Source organism: Suricata suricatta, chromosome 1, assembly GCF_006229205.1.
Source record: "Suricata suricatta isolate VVHF042 chromosome 1, meerkat_22Aug2017_6uvM2_HiC, whole genome shotgun sequence".
Lineage (NCBI taxonomy): Eukaryota > Metazoa > Chordata > Mammalia > Carnivora > Herpestidae > Suricata > Suricata suricatta.
In genome coordinates this window covers 93,205,896-93,218,776 of record NC_043700.1, presented here as the reverse complement: position 1 = coordinate 93,218,776, position 12,881 = coordinate 93,205,896, and the positions used below count along the sequence as shown (strand labels likewise).

Sequence of the window (12,881 nt, the reverse complement as noted above, 5' to 3'; positions counted from 1 at the left end):
TTGATAGTTGTTTTTTTTTAACTTTCTGTCCAGATTAAAAATGAAAAAAAATCAGAAATCTCATGATGATCCATATTTTACCTGAAATCACCTAGCTGAGGGAATTCTAGAATGTGTCATTTAACAATGAGCATCTTATACATAGAATATAGGCTGCAGAGTGGAAAACCTAATTAAGGTGCCTTGAGAATGTACAGTGTTGACATACTTCTGAGCTGCAAGAGATTCATTACATATTAAGTATTTTAGATGTCTTCCCTTTAAAGCATTTAAGAAGATAGTAAATTCTAGGAAATAATATTTCAGGTGAAAGATCTTTCATTGCTTAAACTTATCCAGAGAAAAAATGCTGATCAATTTGGTAAACTATGTCTATTTTTTAATCTTTTTTTTTACATTTATTTATTTTTGAGAGACAGAGAGTGAACAGGGGAGGGGCAGAGAAAGAATGAGACACAGAATCTGAAGCAGGCTCCAGGCTCTGAGCTAACAGTGAGCACAGAGCCTGACGCAGGGCTCGAACCCATGAACCGTGAGATCATGATCTGAGTTGAAGTCGGAAGCTCAACAGACTGAGCCACCCAGGAGCCCCAAACTATGTCTATTATTAAATGAGCCAAATATTTAGATCAGAAGTGCCATGATGTAGATTAATTTTATATCTAATATTTCCAGCATTTCTCTTAATGCAGATAGGCTCTCACTTTCCAACATGTAATGCTATTTATTTATTTATTTATTTATTTATTTATTTATTTTGAGAAAGAGCACGTGTATGTGTGCGTACACGTGCACAGGTAGGGTAGAGGGGAAGACAGAGAGAGAGAAGCCTCAGCAGGCTCCATGTTCAGCATGGAGTCAGATACAGGACTCCATCTGGGCTCCATCCCACGACCTGAGCTAAAATCTAGAATCCCACACTCAACTGGCTGAGTCACCCAGGCACTCTGTCTAACATGTAAAGCGATTTTAACCCATGCATATAAAGCTGCTCTTGACCAGCTACCTCCATCCCCACTCCTGTAAATAGCAAACGGATGGCCATGAAATTAAATACAACCCAAAAGAAATCATAGATGACTGAAAGAACATTTGTGTTCAAATTTAGAAGAAAGAAAGGAACTGTCAAACAGGAAAATGCCAAATCTCTCATTTAAGTTCCCATGCCTGTTTAATTTTATTTTTTCACATTTTCTTTTTTTTATGTAAAACTTGCCACATTCCTTGAAATTCTATTTTTTAAACTTTAATTTGGATCAACAAGCTCTTCTCTGGAAAATGCAAAAAGCTTTACAAGGAGTCAGGTGTTCACAATCTTTTCCAGATTAATATGATTTAATTTCACCATTCCCTATGTTATTTATCAACTCACATTAAGTTCCTGTTACACTTCAAGCATTGTAGGGGAATAAAGAAGATTGAGAATACTTTGGACGTAGTGTAGCACTGAAGCAGTACAGTGAGGACCAACAATATCTTGGTATACCTTAATATTTTAGTCCCTGTATTGCAACATTCCAATATATTTAGGTTTGTGACCATAGTCATATGATAATTAAGTAATATATGTATGGTTTATATAACACTTTAAAAATTTTTTCTCACTTGTTCTCTCTCTGTGTGTAGAGAATAAACAATGCTTTAGTATAATTATACCTTGTAAAGAGATATATCCTTGAAAAGGTTTTGAGCCAACTGGTCCTATGTCAATTGTGAATTTTCTCTTAATTCTCCCACTGCTAAACTATACCCTCAGATTCTGAGACTAGGCATCTAGAGAAAGTAGCCCAATAATTGCACTTAGTTAATCTTGCCACGTTGGCTTCTAGTTGCTCCAAGAGGCATTTACTTCTCAGTTTTCTGGTTTTTTAAAGGCTTGTTTCTTGTTATTTACTTCAAAGTCTTTTGGACTCCTGCCCCTCAAACTGTGATCTGAATGCCTGTTGCTCAACATTTAAAATGCAGTCTTCTGTGTGGGTCTCTCAATATCTCAACTGATATTTTGGTCTTTTGATTGCTTGCAATTCTCACGGCTCCAATGTCTTGAAACATCATGTATTTATACACAAGTACTTTTGAATTGAAGCATTCAATAAAGTATTCAATATACTTTAAATATATTTCCATAAAATTTTCTCCTAGTATCCCTATTTGATCATCTTTAAAATGAGCCAATCTCTGTTTTCTCTAGCCTGAAACTCTGACACAGGAACTGTTCTTATTTATCTTACATGTTTATCCTCTGTTATGGTGTTTAACAAAAAGTTGACACTCTAATACATGCTTATCGTTTTTACTAATGTAATAATAATATTAATACTAATAGCTAAAATTCTATACCACTTGTGTTTTGTCATTGTTCCAAAAATTTTAAATACACTATCCATAGCCTATTTTCATAGAAACTGTATGAGCTAGTTATTAGCTAGTGAGTGGTACTATATTCATTTTACAGAGAAGTAAACTAAGACACAGGGTGATCGAGTAAATGGCTTAAGGTCACAAAAACTTATTAGTGAAAAAAACAAAATGTGGGCCCTAGAAGTCTGGCTCCAGAACCTTTGATCTTAATCCCTTTGCAAATGAAGGAATGGATATTTACTTGTATAAAGGCTCCACATTCAATGGACCTACTTCTATGCCCATGACTAGATGTAATCCAGAGGTAGGAAAAACTACAGAAATGATGTCAGCCTGAAGAAAAATTCACCTGTCACAATATTTTGACTCTACTTTCCCCATCTTCCTTCCTCTTAGTTCTCAAATCCTAGAATTCATGAGTCAGGTTATATATTTCTATAATAAAGGAGGTCTATATTAAGGTAACCTAGAAATCTAATAATAATTGTTTTATGAAAAAATCCATTTTGAGTTCAAAACAAAAGATACATAAATACACTTTTCAATGTCACGTGTTCTCAAATTAAGGTCCTGACAGTGTATACACACACATGTATCCAAACACACACACACTTATTTGTTTCATTTAAATTAGGAAGCCCCTTGTTACAATTTACACAATATTTCCCTTTCCTAAACAATATTGCTTCTATATAGATTTCCTCAAAGAGTCTATATAATATAATACATGTTATATTATATAAGTGGATTACTTACTGAACTATTTAATGAAAGGGTGGCCTAACTGAAGTCCAGTGAAAGCAAAGGAAGCAAAGCTGTTTGAAGTAAAATAAAATCAAGAATGTTACCCACATAGATACTAATGAGGACAGTAAATAGAAATGTGAAATTTAAACCATATGGCAAAATACTAGCAACTTATTTTTTTTCTTTGCTATAGCAGAGAAATAAAACCATTTATATTGGTCCACATCTACTGAGCTCCAAAGATTAAACTGGTTTTGTTGATTTTTTGTTTTTTTGAACTTTGGTAATGATGGTGTCAGTAATAATTTCACTTTGGCTTTTAAATCCTTAATGTTCAGGCACCTGGGTAGCTCAGTCGGTTAAGTGACTTACGCTTGATTTAGGCTCAGGTCATGATCTCATGGTTTGTGGGTTTGGGGTCCACATCAGGCTCTACGCTGGCAGTGCAGAGCCTGCTTAGGATTCTCTCTCTCTCTCTCTCTCTCTCTCTCTCTCTCTCTCTCTTTCAAAATAAATACATAAACTTAAAAAAAAGTCCTCAGTGTCAAACACAGTGTGCTAATGTACTCTGTCACAATATAGAATCTGCTTATTTACAGTAATATTATAGTCAGAATTATACAAGAAATATATTTGGCTGCTTTTCATGTATAGATACTGCTTACAACAAATATCAGGAATTAAAATTTATTATTCATTTTTTATACTAACATAATTTTCTGTAGTCAGTATGTTTAAGACTATATATCATTAAAATATACCACCTCAAATACAAAAGCAGAAATCTTCAAAGGTCTATAAATCAATTGTATAGGTAGGCATTTGATAATGGGGAAAAAAGGCAATTTGGGAGGGAAACAATGCAGAAGTAAAACAGCTCATTCATAACTGGACAAAGACAAGAAGTCAACCATTATCATGTGGTAACAATGTCTACTTTGAAAGTCAAATGAACAAAAGATACCCTACAGATGATCTTCTTTTGGAGTCAGACTGCCAAGGGTCAGAGTCTGACTGTGTCATTTATTTCATACTATGATATAAGCAAGTAACTATCTTTCATTCCTTAAGCTTTTCTGAACACTCAGAAATAGTAATTACCTCATAGGACGTGGATGATTAATCAAGTCAATATTTGTAAAATGCATAGAATAAAGCCTGAGAAAAAATAAGTCCTCCATAAATGTTAGTTATGAAATAGTTTCTTAGAATTAGACATGCAGAACAATTATAAGATACTTCTAATCCATTATTTAAAGATCCTAAAATAGAAATCTTAGTCACATCTTAAAATTTTGAAGAATCCTGTAGTGGTTTAAAACTAGAACTTTTGAGTACCTTCAAAATATCCTTTGATTGCAAAAGTTTATGAGCATCTTATTTTATAAATTTTTAAGTTTTTCTACTTTTTAGTTGTCATTTTATATGTTTAATAATAAAAATATTTAGAAAAATAATAAAACAGATCTCTAAGCTTTTACAGTGTCAGTGGGCTTTAGTTTATCATGGAGATATTATAGGAATCATAGTAAGTTTTTCACTAATTCTCTCATTGGAAATATGAACTACTGGTCAAAAGATACAATGAGTTCTTTTGTATTCTTTGAGGTTTTTTTAAGATTTTATTTTTAAGTCTCTACACTCAGTGTGGAGCTCCAACGCACAACCCCAAGATCAAGAGTCACATGCTCTTCTGACTGAGCCAGCCAGGTGCCCCAAAAGATGTAATAACTTTTAAACAGACAAATGAATCCAAAAATACCAAATATATATGTTCACACAAGTATTGAACATATATGCCATGTATTCATATACAGTAGCTGAGATCCTACAACATATAAATATTTTCATACAATGGAAGTGAGTCCCCAGAACTGCAAAGTTGTTATGGTGTATGCCACTGGCTGGCTGAACAATTGGAAGATGGGAGTGGAAGCAAGGAGGTGGGGCTCCTGAAAAGAAAAGCATGACTGCCATCTGTTACTTGCTTCTCTTATTTCCTCACAGAGCTTAAAGCTTGGGACTGGGAAGAAAGAGATCCCTTCCCCTCTATTGTAAAAGGAGCCTGAAAAAAAATGGCTATTGACTTGCTGCTTGGGATATGGCACTATGATACCACAGCAGCATTACAAAGCTTCCTACCTAAGGAAACAGGGACAAAAACACAACCTTTGACCTACTACTGAGCTAAGTTGTCAGCTGCCTTTGTAATTGGATCTCTGATAACCTGGGTATCTTTATAAAATAAAAATTGTCAAATTTTATTTTAATAACTGCATCATGTCTGGACTAGAAGGAAGCAACTTCAAGACTACAGAGTTGCTGAAGAGGGAAAAAATAATAACAAAATAAAAATGAAAGAAAAGCAAGCAAATACATATACATGAATTCATACTCACCAATAACTACAAAACAAAATCAGAATGCCTAAAACTTTGCTATTCAAAATGTACTTACAATCTACAGTTATTAGATCATTCAAACAATTAAATAATGAATGATACAGTATCAAATTAAGTAACAAAATGCATGTTCACTGTAGGAGAAATCGATGTTATAATCAGCTGAGAATTTGAAATAATTAGTGTTTGGATGCTCAAAAAAGTGATATACTTAACATAAATAATATGCATGAAAAAATAAGCTGCCATAAATAAGAATGGTAAATATGTGAAAGAATAAATTAATAAATTAGAAATTTTTTCCATAAATTTTTTTTTTACAGAAAGGAAAAATCTGTGTATAGTCACTATCAGACTTGTGTGATCTACATATAAGAAAGTCAACTCCAAACCAGCATAAAGAAATTTTTATATATAGAACATGGTGCATTGTTTCAGAATTCCCACCAGAGACATAAAAGGTATTCAAATGAATAAAAATAACATAGTATTTGAAGTATCACCAAGATGTTTTCAGAGTTGATAAAATTTCTTAGACACAAAATTCATTGTAAGTTGTAAGCAGGAAAAAAAGAATATAATCCTATATCTGATCACATCAGAATGGAACTGAAAAATAACAAGGATAAAATAAATAAATCATAAAATCCATGATGACATATATAGCACACTGTTGTACCGCCAATGGTGGCATCTTTAAAATACTGAAGATAAGTCCTAGTCAAGTTAAAGTTTAATATTTAGTGGACATATCATTCAAGGTGAAAACAAAATAAGACTAGTTTTAGACTAAATAAAGGTCTTAAAGCTTAAAGACACACTATGTGACTTTAAAATAATTTCTTTTAGAAGGAAAAAGTAAAATCCAGATATGGTATGAAAAAAGTGTAGGGAAGTTGATTAAATATTAGTAAATACAACTGTTAATATTAAAATTATTATTTTTGAGTTTGGCTAAAAAACTTTTTTAAAACTCAAGACTTTATACCATGTTAATAGATGAATGTGAGGACAGGGAATTTTGGAAGTAGGTAAACCTGCTATAGTAAGGCACATTTGTTAGGTTACACTAATTATGTTTAAAACAGTATTCAGAATATAATAAAGATCAAGTCTGTTATTTCAAAATTATCTAAGGTAGTAAATGTGGAAACTTTCTCAATGCTATAGAATGCATAATGATGGGGAAAAATCATAGTTGAAACTAAAAAATTCATAGTATTAAATACAAAGATATAAATAATTATAAAAATTACAGATGATTAATCCATAGAGATATAGAGATTAGTAGTTTACGGAAACAAAAATCTAGCTGAATACTTTAAGGGGATTTTGTTTTCATCTTTTAACTTACAGAAAGGGATTGAAAGGGGGGAGGATGAAAATCCATGGAGCATGCAAAGCCTACTCAAAATTACAATATCAGGCAACATATAGCTAATGAAAAATGTGCTAAATTCAGTATATTAAATTTGTAAGAGTCAGCTAACTGAAGTAGTTTTATAACATTAAGTGTACTTATTTGTAAGAAATACCAAATTAGGGTTATATGTATTTGTTGGTTTTTTTAGTCAGGTTTTAATAAAATATATATATTTTTTAAATTTCTACTTCCACTGAAAATCAATTTTGATAAACCTATTTGTTCAATTACATTTCACTTCCTGGATAATTAAGATAATTTCCAGAGGCTATTATGACTCAGTGCTCATATAATTTATTATCCAAGCAGGGATGCCTTTGACAGTGAAAGCAAAAATTGTTAATTACACTGGGACAACTTGAACGTTCCAATGTTTATTACCATCCTGTTTCTAACTCTCATAGCTAAAATTTAGAGCGCTTTTAATAACGTTAGAAATCCGTTTTGTGTCTTGTTGACTTATTTTTACAAATTGTGTCATCTAAGGGTCAACCTTGGTTTAAACACTCTATGTTTAGAACAGGAGTGTTGTCACGCTGGTTTAGTTACTATTTCTGACTTCTTGTAGCTGTTAGTTTACTTGAACTCTTTGAAATTAACTTCTTTTCAAGTCACTGTCAACGTGGCTTCTAAAATGTAGTTTTAGGCTTTTGGGGGCTTTTTTCATCTAAAACTAAAGATTACCTAGCTAATACATATAGTCTAATGAATAAAGTTAATGTTTCACACTGGGATAACAAATGTGTTTGAAATTACAGATACTTCAGGGATGATTCTGAATGTCCTAATGTGCATAATAATAATCTAAGTTCAAACAGTTTCTCAACACTGTGAAACTCACTTACAGCAGCAAATAATTAGTGAACTCTCACACAGGGAAATAAAAGCAAAAACTGTCATTTTGAGTAAAGCATTTTTCCACCTTGTAAAATTGCCAGGTGGCCTACTCAATTCCCAGCTTACATGAATGTTTAACAATTAAATGTGACTTTGAAGAGGCATTGTCTTTAAACTTTGTATTTTTACTAGTTGTTAAGCTTGTAGGATGTGAAAATGTATGGTTAAGATGGCTTCGTGAATTCGGTGTCACCCATGCCCATATGCACAGGTAGAGATTCTAATCTGACTGGTTCCAAACCTCCCTCCAAAGCGCAAAAGTTCCAAAGCTCCCCGGAGATTGCCAGGTCTGTTCTGAGTTCTCTTGGGGAATTGCATTAATTGATCTCTGAGACATTGTGAGGCAGCCAAATCTAAAATCATTCTTTAGATCAAAGCTTTTAGAACCTTTTGTTTTCCTTTGATAGTTTAATCCTCTCTTCAGATGGGACCTACCCATAACTTCTTAATGCTTTCCTTATTTTCAGTAGTTGTGCTGAGCTGCCTTAGCGATTTGCAAATCTGCTTACCAGAAAGAGTGCCCCATTTGACTGAAATATTGCTAGTGGTTTATTCTTCCTTGCACAACAGTTATGTTCCTGAAATATAGTGTAGATAATGTAATTTCCCCTTTTCAAAATCCTTCTGACTTCCCAGAAATAATTCCAGAATTTTCAGGAAAGCAAAAATCCTGTGATCTGGTAGCAATCTTCCTTTTCCCTTTCATTTCCTGCCACATCCTTCCACACCGCTACCACACACCCTTGACCAAGCATATTTTATATCCATGAGAAAGTACTCAATTTTATTCTATATGTGAAATCTCTCTATCAGAATAGTAGTGCAGATGCTTTCTCATTGCATCTTTTGTAAGTTTCCAGTAACTCAGAATCTCTTATTTTCAAGAGGTTCTGATAAATATTTGTTTGAAATTGCAAATGATTTCTGATTTCTTGAAGTCGTAAGTTATTTCTGAAATAACATGATAACTATTTCTCTTCCCATTACCTGTGATATTGGATTAGAAAGATTATCTGTGATAGGGACAACTAATTTATTATTATATTAAAATTGTAAGATATTATTTATATTATGTCATTACTTATATTTTATATGTCTTTCATCAGGCCTCAATTCCAGATCCCACTGAAGAATACAAGATGCCACTTCCAGTTTTGAGGCTGGTAAAAATATCGGAAAGCTCTTCCAAGCTTTATTCAGGCACCAGCCTGGCTCCACACAGCTTATCCTGGTCCCTATCACCCGTCTTGATTCCTTTCTCAACTGGTGTAGTTGCTGAATCTCAATCAGTCATACAACAACTGGCATTGTTCAAGACTGTTGTGTTGCAGCTTTGTCATTTTCACTTTACATCCTTTGCCTCAGAGGCAGAATTTGGATAATTCAAACAGAGACATGTAGACTTTCATGAATTTGGACTGGCAAAAGAATGTGGTTTTAATGGAGCACATTTTCAAAAGAAAAGCAGAACACATGTTCTGCAGCTGAACTTCACAGAAGTCCTGGTTTAATGAAACAGCAGTAGCCACCTCTTCGAGAGTCCCTCAGTAGCAACAAAATGGTGGCACCAAAGGAGGGAAATATAACCTTTCACACCTTTTTTCATTTTTAATATACATCTATTACTTTCGGGGGGAAAAAAGGAATTGAGGAAATTATAATTCCCTAAAACCACAGCAAAAGGGGGAGAAGTAATAAAATTATAGCTTCTATTTCATTCCCTGACACAGTGTGTCTCCATGTTAAATATATGATTTTTCATGAAATAATATATCAGTTTAAGCACAGGCTCCTACCGTCTGTTCTGAATGGTACTTCCACAGCCCTACACAGAAGTAATGTCTTACTTCCTGGGGTACTAATTGGGGTGTCTCTATTTGTCTGGTTGCTAGAAGAGTAGGTTACATCGTTTGTTCCAAGACTTTCTTTTGTTGTTCTTTTCATGGAGAAATTGGCCTTTTGTTCACATTTACTTATAAAAAGGTTGCAGACAAGTGAATGAGTGGGTCTCCATCCCAGGAACAGTGAGACCATGACATGAGCAGAAATCAAGAGTTTGCCCCTTAACCAACTTTCCCACCCTGGTGCCCCAGTATTACTGTTTCAGTGATTACCAAAACACATAGAACTACAACACAAAGGTGAAAAATATTTTCAATAATAGCAAAGCTTTTAACATTAACTACATCTATCTATCTGCTCCTTGCAGCACAGTATTATTAAGAAAAATTTCTTTAAAAAGTCAGAAAATAAAGATGGAAAATATGTCAGGATGTTTCTTTAAGGTCATACAAGGGAATTTTCATGGATTATTTTATTCTCTAGGAAAATTTACTAGTGTTTGATTTTTTATTTACATGCTGATTAAAGTCAAGATACCATAGGGGCACCTGGGTGGCTCAGTCAATTAAGCATTCAGCTTCGGCTCAGGTCACGATCTCATGGTTTGTGGGTTCAAGCCCTGTGTTGGGCTCTGTGCTGACAGCTAATTCAGAACCTGGAGTCTGCTTCAGATTCTGTATCTCTCTCTCTCTCTCTGACCCTCCCCTGCTCATGCTGTCTCTCTCTGTCTCTCAAAAATAATAAAAATATATAAATTAAAAATAAATAAAGTCAAGATAACATACAGTTGTGACATTAACCTGAAGAGTTTTGTTTAGAAAAAAAGGTAAAGCTTATGATTTTATTGCCCTTAGCTTTGTATCTGACAGAATCCTAATTCTAACATTTTTCTAATGCCTATAAATTATGTTTCTAAAATGCCCTTAGAATCACTTTTACTATTTTACTGTTCCCTCATTCATGAGTAAAATACAACTTTGACACATGCAGGTTTTATATTTGTATTAGGTTAATGTTTTTACTCTTTGAAAATCATACTTTGACATTATTAATATAATCTAGGATTCAGAAAAATATTATATTCTAGACTAAAAGTTAAATTCTAAGATGTCCAGTGTAACACCAAATAATTGCTAAAAAAATAAAGACTTGGACAAATAACATTATGTCCCATATACTTTATAAAATGAAAAGCTAGATAGATCGTATCAAGTGAAAGTTAAACTATATCATAATATAACCTTGATTTCTATATTTGTAACAGTTTTCTTGGGAAACAAGGTTCTGTCCTAGGATGGCCAGCATATGTCTGTTTATCAGTTTACTATTGTTTCATTCTTCAAGGTACACTGTAATTCAGCATTATGCATAATAACTAAAAAGTGAACATAATCCCAGTAAATAAATAAACAAGCAAAGATGTTATTTAGTAATAATAAGGAATGTAGTGCAGATACAGTCTACAACATGGGTAAGCCTCCCAAAACGATGCTAAGTGAAAGCTGGTGATAGAAAACTGTTTACTATATGATACAATGTCCAGAAGAGACAAATCTGTTTAGACAGAGTATATTAGTCCTTTCCTGGGGTTCCTGTGGGGGTAGGAAAGGGGTGACAGCTAAATCGGTAAGAGATTTCTTTGTGTTGTAAATAAAATGTTTTAATATTATTGCTTCCCAGCCTTTTGGCTAAGATCAAGTGTAGTATCTGTTCTTATATTCCGTTCTAATATTAAATTATGGTTATGGTGGGCAGCTCTGTAAATATAACTAAAAGTCATGGAATTGTTCAGCTAAGTGGATGAATATTATGGTATATAAATAGTATCTCAATAAAATGTACAAAAACTAAGATGTACTGTTATTGCTTGAGAGTTTTTAGTGCTCCCTCCTAGTCCCCAGTGTAAATCTCCTGAGTTTGGGTTGTTTTCATTATTCTGATTAGGGCATTAAAATGAATAGAGTATATTTATATGTTATGGTCATCTTTTTAGTACCGTGGGCATGAAATGAGACTAAAACTAGCAATAGTCAAGCTAATCAAAGCAGATTTTGATGGCATGTGGATACATGTCATCAGATTCAATCTCCACTATTACCCAAATTACATGAAAATTAGCTACACATTTATAACATTTGGTTTTACTTACTAATTCCAGACACATTCAGCATTTTGAAGAATATTTCTTGCAGTTTCAGGATTAAATAGCCTCTAAAATAAAAATGAAGAGTAGTTGTTAGTCATTCTAAAGGAAAGAGCCTTGTTAGATGATGTTTGTCACAATGGAGGCAAATATTCCCACCCATTTTTTATTTCTTCCTTTTCCTTTATCCTTTCTCTTCAGAACTTCTCACTTTTCCACTCCCGTTTGCTTCCAACACTGTGTATCACAGCATCAGCACACACTGAGGCAAACTTTCAGTGGCTGGTACTCACATCAACTGAATAAGTAAATACTTTAAGATTGGAGGAATAGGAGTATAATTTCAGTTTGAGAAGGGAGTTTTCATTAGCCATATGGCTAAAGAAATTATATCTACTCCTTTATATTCATTCTAATCCTACAGTGGCAGCCATATGTGATTTTTATAGTCACCTGAAACCATGAGAATGGAAGGATGGTAGGTGTGTATGGATAAAATTTTCCTTACTGAGGAAAAGACTCTGGCTGTAGTACTTCCAAGGAATTAATTACCAGACAAGGAAATAAAATAAGTTCAAAAACAACTTGTAAAATTATGTACTATGTAATTATGTACATATTTTAATAGAATTAATATGGATTTATACATGAGGATTCTCTTTCATCTACTACTTTCTTATAGTTACAGATTTCCAAGTTTAATGGCCGCAATATTGATGCTAATGCCTTCTTAAAATTTTATTTGTTAAATGTTTGTTTATTTTTGAGAGAGAGAGAGAGAGAGAGAGATAGAGAGAGAGAGAGAGAGAGAGAGAGAGGAAGACAGAGAGGGAAAGCATGAGCTGGAGAGGGAAAGAGAGAGAAGCGGGGACAGAGAACCCGAAGCAGGTTCTGTTGCTGACAGAGAGAGCCTGATGCAGGGCTAAAACTCATGAACCATGAGACTATGAACTGAGCTGAATTCAAGAGACGACTGAGTCACCTTGGTGCCTCTTTAATGCCGTTTTTAAAGAAAAAGCCTGACCTTGGCAAAACAAAACAGAGCCTGAGTCAACAACAAACACAC

The 12,881-nt window shown here is 33.6% G+C and overlaps 1 pseudogene; it reads left to right on the top strand.

Moving 5' to 3' along the window:
• The first annotated feature begins 11,340 nt into the window (after positions 1–11,340).
• LOC115302799 lies at positions 11,341–11,446 on the top strand (annotated as a pseudogene).
• Positions 11,447–12,881: the final 1,435 nt, after the last annotated feature.